The sequence below is a fragment of the Paroedura picta genome, chromosome 6, assembly GCF_049243985.1.
Source record: "Paroedura picta isolate Pp20150507F chromosome 6, Ppicta_v3.0, whole genome shotgun sequence".
Taxonomy (NCBI): Eukaryota; Metazoa; Chordata; class Lepidosauria; order Squamata; family Gekkonidae; genus Paroedura; species Paroedura picta.
The window spans coordinates 20,951,978-20,969,100 of record NC_135374.1 but is presented as its reverse complement, the minus strand read 5'-3'; positions in this window follow the sequence as shown (position 1 = coordinate 20,969,100).

The following is a 17,123-nucleotide window of genomic DNA, read 5'->3' as shown; positions in this document are numbered from 1 at the left end:
TTTGACTAGAAGTTGTCCCATCCCATATTGCTACTAGATACTTAGCACAATCTTCTATCCGAAACACATATCTACCACTATAGCTCACCATAATACTCTTATTCCTTTTGGAATTACACATTAAACTTAAATAAGATGCATCTGAAATTAAGATTAGCATTATGTTGCTTGAAAAGTTCTGCAGATGCGTCTGCCCTAAAGATGGAGTTGGAAAACACTCAGCAGAAGATCTTGGATGCAAGGCAGTAGCAATACAATTTCTGGTTAGAAATCTTTGGTTTATTTAAGTCGGACATATGCACTATGTGAAAAGATAAATATTTAGCCTTAATTCATTTCCCTCCATAGGGTTTACAGGATATTTATGTGCAAACCAGAAAAAGTTATAAAATCTTATTGAAATTATTGGAATTAAAGCGCTGCAGATGTATTTGAGAGTGTGCCCTGTTAATTTTACTTAACTATACAGCAATATCAGTGCCCTTCAGTTCCATTAGCTGTATTCAAACTGGCAATTTCTATTGGTTCTTACTGCAGATCCCACTTATGTCATTCCTTACACACACACACACACAGAGCAATATCTTGTGGAGACCAGGAGGCCACAGTTTGGAGGGGGACGTAGGAAAGTTCATTTCCACTAATGAAAAATATAATCTTGGATTCTATCAAAATTATCTATGCACACTAAATCTGGGCTTGAACAGTCCTGGGCACCAGGTCACCATGATGCCCAGACATTGTATTGTGACACCTAATATTTCTTATGGTAGCAATAATTTTAAAACATGGCAATACATAAATCTGAAGGCCAAAGTATTAGGCTAACCTCTACATTTCTGAGCCAGGTTTTACAGCTAAACAAATTTGCCAAGACATATGTCCAATCATCCGTCCTGTGACGCACCTTCTCTTGTGCTAATATTTCAATTTGTGCTCATTGAAAGCCGTTGATCTTTTGCAAATGGAAGTGCCAGAGCAAGAGGCAATGTGCTCCACAGCAGAGACTAAGCATACATGGAACTTGTTCATAGGAGCCAAGCCTTAGTCTGAATCCAATGTCACAAATGGACCCAGATGTGCAAAGGCTGAATTAGTATGCAAAACTTGGCATGCATCGGCTTTTCTCATGCTGTGCATGTGTTTAAAGTGCTGCCAAGTTACAGGTGACTCAAGGATATTCAAGGCAAGAGCTAGTTCCTGCCTCTCATCCAATAACTAATCAAGGCTAAGCTGACTAGCCTAGGTCATGTAGCTCAAAGCTTCATCACACTTGTTGTTAGGTGCAAAGTCGTGTCCGACCCATCGCGACCCCATGGACAATGATCCTCCAGGCCTTACTGTCCACCATTCCCCGGAGTCCATTTAAGTTCACACCGGCTGCTTCAGTGACTCCATCCAACCACCTCATTCTCTGTCGTCCCCTTCTTCTTTTGCCCTCAGTCGCTCCCAGCATTAGGCTCTTCTCCAGGGAGTCCTTCCTTCTCATGAGGTGGCCAAAGTATTTGAGCTTCATCTTCAGGATCTGGCCTTCTAAGGAGCAGTCTGGGCTGATCTCTAGGACTGACCGGTTTTTGTTTGCCTTGCAGTCCAAGGGACTCACAAGAGTCTTCTTTAGCACCAGAGTTCAAAAGCCTCTGTTCTTTAACGCTCAGCCTTCCTTATGGTCTTCATCACACTACAGCAATATACATTTTCTAAACTAGGAACTCCAAGCGCTCAAAATGCCTCAGTGAAGGTATGTAGATGCTGTTTGTCATTACTGTTGTTCCTGTGTCCTGTGTCTTGTACTACGTTGTTTTTAGTTGCAACCTGCCTTGAGTCTCAGTGAGAAGTAGATAGCTAGAGTGTTGCATGTATGGTCATCTTTCACAATATGGATGACGCCAGCAGCTGAGATCCACCACACAGTGACACACAAGAGGGAAGGAGCATACATAGCAGGAATAAATAGAAATCTACTGTTGTGCTACATAATACTATGGAATTAAAATTAATTGATAAATTTACTGGCTTGGTTGTGCTTGAATGTTGCTTTTGAATGGAAAATGGATAACAGGGAGGTTGATCATGAAGGTACTGAAGAAGTCTTTGTACAGTACAAAATCCCCACATTTGGGGAAAGCTCACCAGTTGTTCCTAAAAGGACAACCTATTGGAATTCCACATGCAGATTATAATGTTTCCTACCCTTGTCTTCTTCTCCTCCATATTCTGTACTGTGTTATATATTTTAGTCTGTAAACTCCATTGGAGCAGGAATCTGGTTGTTTTGTTTTGTTTTGTTTTGGGGGGTGGGGGAGTCCTGATGTTCTCTAAAGCACCAGGTACACTAACAGCACTGAATAATTTTATTTGTTCTTAGGAATTTTGCTGTGTCCATGCTTGCAGAAAGTCATTGTTTAACTGGTGCTCTGCAGCACAAAAGGTTTGGCTTTCCAAATGCTCCTTAGTAATGCATGAATTGGCCTTTATGTTAAACGTTTCTTTGCAACGCTCGAAACTTTAATGTACACGTGAATATGTTCATACTGTGTGCACCAATTGCCAGCACAACATGAAATCCCAGGCCAAATAAATAAATAAATATCACTGCATTGCTGTAAGTCCATGTCCTTTACTGAGAGAGTGAGTTCCTTTGAAATTAGATTATTTGCATAAGTTGAAATTGTTTCCTTTTGACATGTACAGATGTACAGGTTTGAGTTCAAAACTACTTCTTGTAGGAAAATCATTTCAAACTCTTGATATATATTTGAAATAAGTGTGCAGTTAATAAGTATTCCTCTTAATAATTTCTCCCAGTTGAAGGGCTGTATTGCATAAGAACTTTTCATGTCATTTAAATTGTATGTCTTCTGCATAACCAAATCTTGCAAGTAAAAAAGAAGAGACAGAGACAGAGAAAGAAAGGTTTCGGGGCAGTCAACTGTAATAAATAAGGTTTTTTTTAACATCCCTGCAAGCTATCTTCGTAGAAGTGCCTTGTATATTAATTCTGTGAGAACCAGTTAATGTAAATGTTCGTTTACCTCAAATGTTTGCCAACCTGTTACTAAATAAACTTTTGTACCATGACTTTGTGTGTTGTAACTGACATTTCAAGAACTGCAACAAAACAAGCCCTGTGGAGTTGGCTTCTTTGTGCTTCCTATTGTTAATGCAGCTCCCTCATTAACCAGAAAAACAAAAAGTGGTCTCCTCCCACCAAGTGTGCAATCAGTGGGGTCACAAGTGGTGGGGCAAAGTGAAAGGCAACAAGGAAAGCACGGGAGTAAAAGTAAGCCAATGAGGTGACTAGATTTTAACATTGGTAAAGTGGGATGCCATTGACATAAGTACAATTTGTCAGGTACCCCCAGATGTCCCTCCAAAACTGGGACAATCTGGTCACCTATGAAAAGCTCATCTTCTGGACCAGAAGACTGTATAGACTGAGTCTCTTCTACACTGCGGTCCTTAACCATCTAAAGAGAGTTTAGTTGGGCCTATTTTGAAGGTACTGCAACCAATGGGAAGCAGGCAGTAACAGTTCAGTTAAAAAGGAGCAGATGGTCCTACTTTTGAATAGTTTCAGCGTAACGTCAAGTTTATAATAATGATGTTATGTGTGCCAGGGCTCTGCCTGCATTCTTGTGGGAGCCTGCTGTTCCCCGACAAGTCACTGCACCAGTCCTGCAGGAGGCCACTCCAAACTCCTCTTTGGGCACATCAGGAGTACACTACTGCTGCCTTACAAGGGATGCTGAGCCCCACCCCATGAGACTATGAATGGTCTACAACAGGGGTAGTCAACCTGTGGTCCTCCAGATGTCTATGGATTACAATTCCCAAGCAAACGCTGGCAGGGGCTCATGGGAATTGTAGTCCATGAACATCTGGAGGACCACAGGTTGACTACCCCTGGTCTACAAAATCAAGTGCCGTTCTACAGCCATGCCACATGGTCTTGGTTTGTAGGGTCAGATCTCTGGCACAAGATAGTCTTGAGTAACGCTATGAAATTAGTGCAGCCAGAAGAGGGCAGATACTTTATAATCTTGGACAGTTCACAAGTTTGAGCACATCAATTTATAAAATAATAATAATAATAATAATAATAATGATAAATAATATAATTTTCTAGCCTGTACTTCCCAGATTGGCCTGTGGTGGGTAATAATACAATAAAATACACGATAATAATTTTACATAATTAAAATCATTAGAATATAAATTTAAGATTATAATAGCCAAAATAATATACTCTCCTGGAGATGCTGTCTCCTATAGAAATAAAAGGTGTTTAGGAAAAGAGTGACTTCTACTTTGCTCAAGCCAGGAATTTTGCACTGCTTAATATCAGAAGAATTATTCTGTTTTATCTAATTAGTCTGGTTTTAAATTAGTTGTATTAAGCATTATCATATCTTGTGACCTACATTATTTTGTAGATTTTCATAAGCCAAGACCACTCCCTGAATTAGTTCAACTGGCATCAGAATAAAAAGTTCAATGTTATCATGTTTAATGTTATATTTTAAACAAAGCTTCTGGAAAACTTGAATGCTTAGATAACTTGTTGCATTATTCTGGTTCATAATAAAACGTAGCACACAGATTTTGGTTTGAGATTTTTCTAAACAACAGAACACAACTAACCCAAGATTAACAACTAACTGAGATTTGGGATTTCTCATTACACTAACTTAATGAGCTCGTGGATCAAGTTTGACATGATCAAATAGCCTTAAAGAAGAAATAACACCCTGGTCCTTTGATCAAAGAGCACAGTCAATATGGTTGGGTAGCTGGGTGCCTAAAATCCAACAGTGTTCATTTTTCCTGTGGATTGTGTGTGCGCGTGCGCATGTGCACGTATGTGGATTGTCAATCGCACAAACTGCAGACGTAAGCAGTCAGGACAAGCGGAGTTAAATAAACTGTGTCTCAACTGAGGATCATCTAGGGAAAGTCACAGTTGGGAGAAGCAGTGGGAAAGGACAAGCCAAGTCAACTGAAAATAATGTTTTGTGTCAACTGGCCATTTTCAAAGCTTGTGTTACTTGGAGACCTCAGCAGCTTAACAAAATCTGCCTACTTCTTACTCATAGAACACTCAATGAGTATATTAGCCATTGGGAATAAGACTTAATCCCCACCCTCACTCAAGGCAGAATGGTCTCTTGATTTTAAGTGCATTTAAGCTTCATGCCTTTGTGTCTTAAAACACTCATGCATTTGAATTATGAATGTGATTGCAAATAGACAAATAGCAAGGCACATCAATGACAGCTACAGGGGTCACCACCAACAGATCATGAAGCATTATGATTTATTCTGGTTTCCATTAGCTTCTAAGAGCATATCTGCTTAAGAGGTTAGCACATGCTCAGTTTCGTGCCTTGACATAAGGTTCTGTAGCTACCATGAGGGCAGGCATAGACAATGCATAGTCTAAGAAACTGATGCAGTAGAATACATAGGGCAGTGGTCCCCAACCTTTTTATCACCAGGGACCGGTCAACGCATGACAATTTTACTGAGGCCCGGGGAGGGGGTAGTCTTTTGCCGAGGGGTGTTGCTGTCGCCGCCTGAGCCCCTGCTCCACTTGCTTTCCCGCCAGCATCCCTGTCTTCCCGCCGCCCGCTGGGGGGCACTGCCAGCAGCAGCTGCGCAGTGCCACGCCGAGGGGGAATCCCAGCCATGGCCGCCGCTGGAGAACACCAAAGGTGAGCCGGTGGCAGAGTAGCAGGGCAGCCCCCAAGGCAGCAGCCAGGGAGGAGGACGAGGAGGAGCCACGGCCTGGTACCGACTGATCCACGGACCAGTCCTGGTCCCTGGACCGGGGGTTGGGGACCACCGACATAGGGAACATTGTATGGATAGAACTGTAGAGATACCTGATTAATGTGCCAGCCAGAAGTTGCTCTCTGCCTCCATAATTCTACTCCAAGAAGCTTTCAAAAGACTGATTCATATTCATTACACAGGTTGATTTGGGATCTGTACTGAACTCAAAGGCAAGCACTGTACTCAAAGGCAAGCCCAATCCCATCAGATCCTGGAAGTTAAGCAGGTCCAACGTAAGGAACACTAGGCTACACTACACATGTCCTATGAGAAATAAACATCCTCAGTGGGTCAAATAACACCTCTGGGATGCAGGAGTGGCTTAAGGATTTGTGGGGCCCATAGCACCAGAGCCAGTTGAAGGATTCGTGGAGAGTACTATTGCTGCAGGAGCAGCCAGATTGGAGGTGGAGGGGCCCCCAACAGTGGAAAGAGGTGTCACTCTGAGTGCCCTTAAGGAAGGGAAAGGGGGTGAGGAGAGAGGTTACAGTCCTGATCCATGGGGAGAAGGCACCGTGCAGGGCCCCTGGAAGTGCAGGGCCCATAGCGCGTTGTATACATGCCGCGTGGATAAAGTTGCCTGCTGGGATGGTCTCCAGTCAGGAAAATGGCACTAGGGTGGATGGAACCCTTTTTCTATCCATTCTATGGTCCTGATCAGAATTGGGCACCACACACAAAAGAACCGAGGAGAATCCACAACACATTTCTGATACTAGGGGGGACCTCAGACTCAACTCACATACTTCATAGTGTGCAATTCCTCTCATATGTTGAGATTTCCAACCTAGAATTATAGTCCACACTCAAGCTGTGTAATGCAACAACAAAGCTATCAGTTCATGGTTACTTTTCCCCACTTCCTCATCAAAATCTCAGAGGGTTGGGTCAATCACCTTCTCAGCACCTTAAAGAAAGAATACCCATATTTATTTTCTGATGATGACTGAAGTCCAAGGATATGCAAGACTCTTACACTTGTCTTTTTTGTAGTCTTTTAGAGATGCACACAGTGCTGAAAATGTAGTCAAAATAGAGGGAGGATTTTTAACATGCAGGTACTCATGTGCCAGCACCTCTTGGAGATCCTCTTGAAGCCAAAGTGTCTAACAAGTGGACTAAAATTATTAGACCAAATTACAAAATAAGCTACAGGGTAAAAATGAAGATCAACACCTTTTTACTCTTGAGCTATCACATGCATGGTCATTCTGAGAAGCGAATCAAACTGGGAGGTGTGTGCTTTTTTTATAACACCATTTGCAACTGGGAGGCAAAAATGCATGCAGTGCTTCCCCCCTCTCTGAAACCCCTCTCAGAGCATGGAGTGAAATGCTTGGATTCCTTATGAGTTGTTTTTGTGGCATTGGCATGTAGCCAAACCCAAATGGCTACGCAGCAGCAATTCACAAATCCATGTCAGAACAAGAACCTCATTCTGATTTGCCTTGGTGACACCATCACATCATGCCCGGCATAAAATCATTGAGTGGCTTAATTGACGCTAATGAGAAAATGGTTAAAAAAGGGAAAGATGGCATTGGCGAGATGAACATGGGGCAGGAGAGCCTGATACAAGGCTGAGTGGTTAAAAGGTGTAAGTAACCAGCACAACTGTGATTACTCTGTATTGCTCCACACCCTAGACCAGGGGTAGTCAACCTGTGGTCCTCCAGATGTCCATGGACTACAATTCCCATGAGCCCATGCCAGAAAACGCTGGCAGGGGCTCATGGGAATTGTAGTCCATGGACATCTGGAGGACCACAGGTTGACTACCCCTGCCCTAGACTGAGACTACTGTATGTTCAGTCCAGATTTCTTAGTTCTAATCAGTTCTGCTTTTCTCTGTTCCCTCTTACCCTTTTGAGTCTCCTAAGTAATGTCAGCCCTGATTTGCATAGCCTAGGCTGATCCAATCATGTTAGATCTCAGAGGCTTAGCAAGGTCAGCCCTGGTTAGTTCTGCCAAGGAAGTCCAGAATTGGTACACAACAGCAAACCATCTCTGTTGCTGCCTCAAAAGCATTATGCGGTCACCATAAGAACTTGAAGGTCAAGCTATCCTTCCAGATTTATGGTTGAGGCCAAGGATTACTATTAACATCTGTTGGCCTCCATACCTGAATCCTCCCATCAACATATAGAAAAGCTGGGTTTTATATCCCGCTTTTCACTACCCAAAGCAGCTTACAATCGCCTTCCCTTCTCTAACCATAGCGGACACCCTGTGAGGTAGGTGGAGCTGAGAGAGCTCTGAGGAAACAGATCTAACAGGACTAGGACTAGCCCAAGGCCACTCAGCTGGCTGCGTGTGGAGGAGCGGGGAATCAAACTCAACTCACTGGATTAGAGGTCACTGCTCTTAACCACTTACACCAAGCTAACTCTCTATATTGCTGTTCATCATCCCCTAGGAACAAATGTTTCCAATAGAACAGGCAGCATCTGTTTTAAATTATTGTAACTGAAATTTTATTGGAATTTTAGAAATTTATATTCATGTGTATTATAAATTCTGTGAGTCATAGAGAAGGGTGACATATAATTGAAATAAATACACATGGGTTTTTGATTGAAGCCAGCTTTGCCTTGAAGAGCATCTTAATATATCTGTTAGTGCGTTTCTCCAATAAAACCTTCTGAAAGCCCTACTTTGAGCCTCAGAGTTTTTCCTTGCTGGGAGAATTACCTCAGGACATGACACAAGATCCCTTTGCCTTTACATCAAGGCCTTCTGTCCTACTGGTCAGATGCACAGTTCTGTGCCCTCATCTTAGCCCAGGGCAACCAAAAACGTTTAGAACAAAACCACCATAGTTAAGCATTTTTTAGGTTAATTAATGTCAGCGAGAGATTTAAGTGTGTGATCAGCCACTGCTTTTGAAGTTCATGGTTCTGGCTGACTTCCGCAAGTGTCCCTGGTTATCATTGAAACATTAGTGGTTTATACTGCCTTTTCCATGAGTGTTGACAACTTTCAAAATAAGAAATGAATCAATACTCTTAATAACGCTTAAGTATCACACGCAGAGGCTTACTAAATGGCTCTTGAATAATCAGCACATTAGTCCAGATACAATAACAAGGTGCAGTTTTTCTGAATAAATATTAGGTCATAATAAATATAGGCGGCTGTCTTGTATTAGTCTAAACTGGACGAGTCCAAGGAGGCCTGAGTTTATATCTCCCCTTGGGCATGAAGCTCACTGGGTGACACTGGGTTAGACATTCTCCTCATCTAACTTACCTCACAGAGTTGTTGTAGGGTGCGAAGAAAGGCAATCCATATAACTGCTCAGAACTCCTTAGAACAGGCTTTCTCAACCAGGTTTTCGTGAAGCCCTGGGGTTTCTTGATGGCCCTGGAAAGGTTTCCCGAATGGGTGGGAGTAAATTATTATTATTTTTTATTTTAAAAAATTTGTTCTACATGTATCGGGTGATATGACCACAAATGGTAATGTTAACCTGCGTGGATACAGCTATGCTTCCCAACCCTATTCTGCACAATCATGCCAGTTCTGGGGTTTCTTGAAGCCTGAAGAATGTTTCAGGGGTTTCTCAACCATCAAAAAGTTGAGAAAGGCTGCCTTAGAAGGAGGAGGGGATAAAAATTCAAGATAGTCAATCCTGGTGCATGTGGTCTCTTTAAACCAACAACGACTGCATTATTTCAGAACCTTTCCCTTCTTACTGAAAATATTTTCCCTCTTTTATTACCTTTTGCTTCAAAACTATAAAACGAACTCTAATTCCAGATATGCAGTGTTTTTGTGTATGTGTGTGTGTGTAAGGGGGGGGAGGTGTCTATACTCATATATAAGGCTGCATTGATTTCCACCAATTCCCCCTTAAGGGAAAGCCACCCCCCTTATCGAAAAGATGCTGGCACTCAGTACCGGCGAGTATCACCACAAATATAGCCCTGACTATATGCATGAAAAGTTGGAATTAAAGGCACCAGAGGAGGGCCAACTACTGGTTCTGATTACAATGCAACTTATTTGTTATTTATTAATTTGACTTTTATACTGCCACTCTCAGCAAACTGGCTTACGGCAGTTCACAATAAAACATCTCATAAAATAACAATATCTAGTCCTAAAAACATCATATAATACAATTCCCAATAATCCCCCAAAAACTTACAGACCAGTCCTAAGGCCCACCACACTGGCATGCTGGGTGACTCTTTCTGATGTCCCAGTGAGGATCAACTTGCCAAGAGACTCCTCAGGTTAATCCACGCATGCTATTCAGAAACTTCAGCTGGTACAGAATGCTGCAACCAGGATGCTGGTTAGAATGGGCCAAAGGGACCCTGACATTCCAGTCTTGGCCCATCCACACTGGCTTCCAATTTGTTTCTGGGTACGATTCAAGGTGCCAGTGTTGGCCTTTGAAGCCTTACATGGATTAGGACAAACATACCTGAATGACTGCCATTATGAATCTACCCAACCAGTATTGTTTTCTTTGGAGGCCCTGCTTTAGGTTCCCCCACCTTCTGAGACCAGGATACGGTCTTCTTGGTCATGGCACCAAAACTCTGGAATTCTCTATCCAAAAAGATTAATCTGTTCCCTTTTGTTGCTATTTTCTAACAGTGGGTAAAGACTTTGTTGAATCTGACATTCCTTCAGCGCTCACTCATTCTTGATCAATGTTTTAATTGCTCTTTTGATATTTTTATGTATTTTAAATCTGTTTTTGTTTTAAGGATGTGTCTTTTGGGGAGGGGTCAGTTTTGGCAGTTTTAATATGTGACTTTATCATGTATGTTTTTAATTGTTTTCCACCTTGGTAGCCCTTGAGAGGAGAAAAGCGGTATATAAAAGTTGTAAATAACAGGATGAGTTGTCACACAATAACTGCTCACAGCTGAATAAACATGTCCTCTGCTTCCTTTCCTTCCATATCTCAGTAGTCAATTCAGTCAACAGTGCCTTGCCTACAATTCATGTATGCAAACCCTCTTGAAGGCACACTGAAGGAGTGATGAATGTGCATGGGTGAACGTGCTCCCCAAAACTGCAGGGTGGTCAAGATTAAAGCAGCATGTCAAGATGAACAAAAGCAACAGCTCAAGAAGAAAAGTTGGGTCTTATATCCCGCTTTCCCCAACTAAAGGAGTCTAAAAGCGGCTTACAATTGCCTTCGCTATTCTGGAAACCTTTGCAAGGCCATCAAGAAACCCCAAGGTTTCAAAATACCTAGTTGAGAAAGCTTGGCCTAAAAGAATCCATGGTGGGTATCTGTCCAGACACTGCTTGAAGACTGGCAGGCTAATAACTACGCCAGCAGACAGCATGCTCTAGAATTCCTGATCGAACAGTGCTAAAAGATTCACAGTTGCCAACACCCTAGGCAGCAGCACCAGCAGCCCCGAGAGATGAGCCTGCAGCTCTTCCCATTTCTCCACATCGCCTAAGCTGGGCCACCCCACACTTGCTTTAAACAAAACCTTTCTTTAAAAAAAAAAATGCAGCGGTCATCCATTCTGTTCCTCCGGGCCGCTGGACACTTTTGTTTTATAATAAAACAGTGACATTAGTTCATATCATGTGATTAAAAAGGATTCGTCGTCCATTAGAGCCCCTAATCGCCCCACAGTTCTCACTGGCGTGGCCGGCTTGACCCTGCCTACCGCAGCACTTTCATTGTGCGGGCTCAAAGGACGAGGGATTGAGCCGAAACAAAAAAATGCAGGGGAGCACATTGCAGTCACCACTCCCTGTTGTGTGTTCAGTGCCGCTCTGGCTCCCGATGAATAGGAGGGAAAGAATGGGAGTCTAGCCAACAGCACTCGATAAGGATCTCCGAGCTCTCCTGACCGCCCAAATCTAGCCCTTTTCTTTTTAATGCCCCGAGCTGTTTTGGAATCAACTCATGCCAGCTAACCAGGTAACTGCGTTTTCAAAAGCACTGGATGACTGATTAAGAAACCCAATAAAATCAGAGTCGAGTAGCACCTTTAAGACCAACAAAGATTTATTCAAGGCGTGAGCTTTCGAGGGCAAGCACTCTTCCTTGGCCACCCTTGGGGAGTTCTTAGTCTGAGGAAGAGTGCTTGCACTCGAAAGCTCACACCCTGAATAAATCTTTGTTGGTCTTAAAGGTGTCACTGGACTCTGATTTTATTGTGCTACTGCAGACCAACACAGCTGCTCATTTGAATTTACGATTAAGAAACCATATGTTAGTGACTGCTGTTAACAAAAAGTGTCAAAAAGTGGGGTGAGGGAAGATACTGTGCTTGAATCTCTGGATCAGAGGATGGTCGCCTCCCATAAATTGTTTGCACAGCTGCTGGTCAAATCAGCTGTTCGAAGCAAAACAAGCTTCCTTGGGAGGTGGTGGATTCTCCATCTTTGGAAATTTTTAAACAGAGGCTGGATAGCCATCTGACAGAGAGGCTGATTCTGTGAAGGTTCAAGGGGATGGCAGGTGACAGTGGATGAGCAATAGGGTTGGGAGTGTCCTGCATAGTGCAGGGGGTTGGATTAGATGACCCATGAGGTCCCTTCCAACTCTATGATTCTATGATTCTATGGGTGTCAGCAAGCTTCCCTGGGACACCTAAAATGGACTGTTTGGATCCTGCCGATGAACTGAAAACCATGGATTTGGTATGAATCATTCTTTTACTGAATTGAAAACTGGTGGTCATTTCACAACAACGACAGGCTAGTTAGAGATGGCCAAATTTACATGATTAAGAGTCTTAATGGCATGTGACGAACAGTAATGTAATTATCACTGTTTGCACTTCAGGCATACCTAAAAATCTGATATAGGTTGCTATATCTTGCTGAATTCGAGCCTCTTGTGGCGCAGAGTGGTAAGGCAGCTGTCTGAAAGCTTTGCCCATGAGGCTGGGAGTTCAATCCCAGCAGCCAGCTCAAGGTTGACTCAGCCTTCCATCCTTCCGAGGTAGGTAAAATGAGTACCCAGCTTGCTGGGGGGTAAGCGGTAATGACTGGGGAAGGCACTGGCAAACCACCCCGTATTGAGTCTGCCATGAAAACGCTGGAGGGCGTCACCCCAAGGGTCAGACATGACTCGGTGCTTGCACAGGGGATACCTTTACCTTTACCTTTTATCTCGCCGAATGGCAGGGCTGGGCTTGCGGACAGATTAAGAAGGGTACGTTTTAATGCCCTGCTTTCCATTATCTTAAAGAGTCTCAAAGCCGCTTAGAATCGCCTTCCATTCCTTTCCCCACAACAGCCACCCTGAGAGGTAGGTGGGGCCGAGAGAGTTCAGGGAGAACTGTGACTGGCCCAAGGTCACCCAGCAGGCTTCATGTGGAAGTAGGGGAAATCAAACCTGGTTCTCCAGATCAGAGTCCACTGCTCTTAACCATGACACCGCACTGGCTCTCAAGACAGGCCAAAGCTTAAATTATGCCAAGAAGTCCCATCACTCTTGGGGGGTGGGAGGGTAAAGTGATGGGACTTCTTGGCATAATTTAATGCAGAAATTATTCCCTATGCAAAACCTTCTAGAGCAACTAGTGACGAAACATCCTTCAGAACTCAAGCCTACAACATCAGCAATCATACTGGAAAAACTGAGCCATATTTGTATTCTTCCCAAGTAAGTATTCTTCCAAAGTACTCAACATAGAATCATAGAGTTGGAAGGGGCCATACAGGCCATCTAGTCCAACCCCCTGCTCAACACAGGATCAGCCCAAAGCATTATGCCTTGGCTTGTTCTAAGGGAAATTGCTACCACTAATCTTCATTAGCTGCACGATACGTTGTTGCAATTCATGGCTGTGAAAGTTGGACCATAGGAAGGCCGAGCATCAAAGAATTGAGGCTTTTGAACTCTGGTGCTGGAGAAGACTCTTGCGAGTCCCTTGGACTGCAAGGCGAACAAACTGGTCAGTCCTAGAGGAGATCAGCTCTGCCTGCTTCCTAGAAGGCCAGATCCTGAAGATGAAACTCAAATACTTTAGCCACCTCATGAGATGGAAGGACTCCCTGGAGAACAGGCTAATGCTGGGAGCGACTGAGGGCAAAAGAAGAAGGGGACGACAGAGAATGAGGTGGCTGGATGGAGTCACTGAAGCAGTCGGTGCAAACTTAAAGGGACTCTGGGGAATGGTAGAGGACAGGAAGGCCTGGAGGATCATTGTCCATGGGGTCGCGATGGGTCGGACACGACTTCGCACTTAACAACAACAACAACACATTGTTTTATTAGGAGGCATAGGCCGATGCCATTGGGTAACAAGGCCTGTAAGTTAAACACAAAGGTGAATTCAGAAGTTTGTCCCCCTCACACCCCAGGAAGGCAATTTCTGTAAATAGCACTCAGAACATACAGTCTTGGACTAAGAATTCCTAGTGATGTCTGAAGGGCTACCCTACAATTGCATTTTGAAAGGGAGCAAAACAATGCCTCAGGAAGCAGAAAAACTATGCCACTCAAAGTCAGGAAGACCAATGGGAAGCAAGAGTCCAAAGAGCTCGGAGCCTAACAGGCTACTTTATTTGGGGATGTGAATTAAGCTGACGTGCAGGATTAACAGGCCTTTCAGTCACAGATCTTCATTCAGGGTTATACAAAACTGCTTACAACAATGCAGAAAATGAGAGGTGGGTGAATGGCCGGGGGGGGGGGAAGAATATGGTAACTTGCAACAGATGCAAGCATTTCCACAGCCCACCACTGTAGCGTTGATGGTGCAGGCAGATCAGAGCTTCATTCAAGACTGTCTAGCCCAGGGGTAGTCAAACTGCGGCCCTCCAGATGTCCATAGACTGCAGTTCGCTGGCAGGGGCTCATGGGAATTGTAGTCCATGACATTTGGAGGGCCGCAGTTTGACTACCCCTGTGTGTTTTCAAGACACAGTGGTCAAGATGGACCAGTGAAACCTCAGAGGCCTCGATCCAAAGAAACAGTGCTCAGATTAAAGTCAAGAGGCTCGTGCAGACTCTGTGGCACTGTTGACTTCAACTGGTCTCCATTTGAAGAACATTCTGAGGTGTGCAAGATGTAGAATTATTTTAATGGTTCTTTGGGTCTCAAGTCATGGCCGGGGACATCCTGATCACGTCAGGCATACCCACAAGGCTCCAGGTGGCCATGATTCAAATGGGTAGCTGGGTTGGTCGGAAGTAGGAAGTTGCTTTAGGATGCTTAGGGCTGATCCTGCGTTGAGCAGGAGGTTGGACTAGATGGCCTGTATGGCCCCTTCCAACTCTATGATTCTATGATTCTAAGTAGCACAATAAAATCAGAGTCCAGTAGCACCTTTAAGGCCAACAAAGATTTATTCAGGGTGTGAGATTTCGAGTGCAAGCACTCTTCCTCAGACTATGAATTCCTTACGTGCCATGCTCCATCTTGACCGGGACACTGCTGGGTGCTGCCAGACAGTTTCCCACAGCCCAGAAAGCTGTAGTTAACATGATGTGGCTCAAGTCAGTGCAACCCCCTGAAAGATTTCATACGCCACACCATCAGCAGCCATCAGCAACTTTGGTGCAAACATAAGGGGTGAGGCTGTAGCTCGGTGGCAGACGGTCCATTTTCTAAAATTAAGATTTGAATATGGGCTTTGCAAGTAGAAAGCTCAAGATACAATCCCTGACATCAGCACTTAAAAGAATCAAGTAGTAGGCCATGTGAAAGATCTCTGTGCTTGAGACCCTGGAGAGGCCTCCGCCAGAGTAAAAGACAATACTGAGCATGAAAGACCACTGGTGACGCTCTCAGTACACGGCAGTTTCAAGTGGTCTAGTAAGAAAGGAATGCTGATTGAGAATCCTAGAGTTGGAAGGGGTCCTACAGGCCATCTAGTCCACCCTGCTGCTCTATGCAGGACCAGCCCAAATCATCCAGGGTATGTAGCTGTCCAGTTGCTGCTTAGACCGCCGGTGAAACATTTATAAAACATAAGAATGGATTATAATGGAATAAACAAGAATCTTTTGTCCTTAAAGCATGGATACCTGGGAATATAGATATATATACTCTTGCAGAACTCAGTGGGTTTGTAACACCCCGATTCCAAATGTAAAATGGGCCAAACAGACTTTTGAGATGTACAGAAAGAAGGGTGTTTTTTTTTTTTAAGGTTATGGAGTATTTTAGAAAAGTAAATTATTGCTGCATTAATTTGCCAAGGCTCCATTGATGGGCAATAAAATTAAGTTTTATTTTTTAAAAATTAGATAAGTTATAAAAACAAAACGTCACAAATTTTAATGACAGTGTGTGTGTGTGTGTGTGGGGGGGAGATAACTCTTATTATATGTACAAGAGCAATTATATACAGAAAAATAACTCTGCAGTAATCCTCCTGATTGCCCTTACTGCATAGTATAATCCATTACCCATCAGTGATACAAGCTTAGTTTTCACCTTCCAATGACCCAGTTCTGGCAACTAGATTTTTTTACTCACCTATCTTGAGGCTTTACAATGCCTTCTGGGCCCAGTGTACACATTCCCAATCTCCTAGCCCACCGTTAGGAATACAGGGCTCTAAGTTCCCTTCTTCCTGCCCTATGGCTTGCAGCAACGATGATGCAGATTCAGGCTTGCCTTAGTACCAAACAGTTAACTCGAAACACAGTTTGCAAACCCTGGTCATACGAGGATCTTGGTTAGCACACCAAACACTAAAGTGGAAAACCATGGTTTGGAAAAGGACAGCGATGTGCAAGTGTTAAGGTTGCACCAGACCACAATGCTATTTCCACACTGTAGCTTTCTGAAATCCTTGGAGTGCTCCCATAAAATATTCCCATATCTAAGAATATGGTAACTTTCTCGACTGCCATATTTTTGAATCAAACTGGGAACAGTGTAGCACATACAAATGGCCTGTGTAGTACATTGGCTAATAAAACTGGGACAATGGAGTGATTTCTGAGCGCACTCCCATGCTTATGTGTGGGAACCAAATCAACATTGCAGCAGAAAACATGGCCCAAGGAAAACATAGTTTAAAAGTAGATGGTGCTGAGGGTCATAAACTTGGAAATCTACAGTTCTAGCCATTCATTTACACGATGAAAATCAGAGCATATGTCTGCCTCCCACTCTTTTTCCAAGCTCCCCATCACTGCCTCAAAACGAAAGCATCTGAAATTCATCCCCCCGTTTCCTGCATCAGGGAGTATATCTAGCAAGATACAGGACCGTTAAAAGGGGGGGAACAGAACAGCTCTCCCTGCCTGTAGCAAAACAACGGCCATGGCTTACTTACGTACCTATGAAAAAAACATGCTTGAGTTTTGCCACAGTATCTCCCAAATGCCAGGTTTA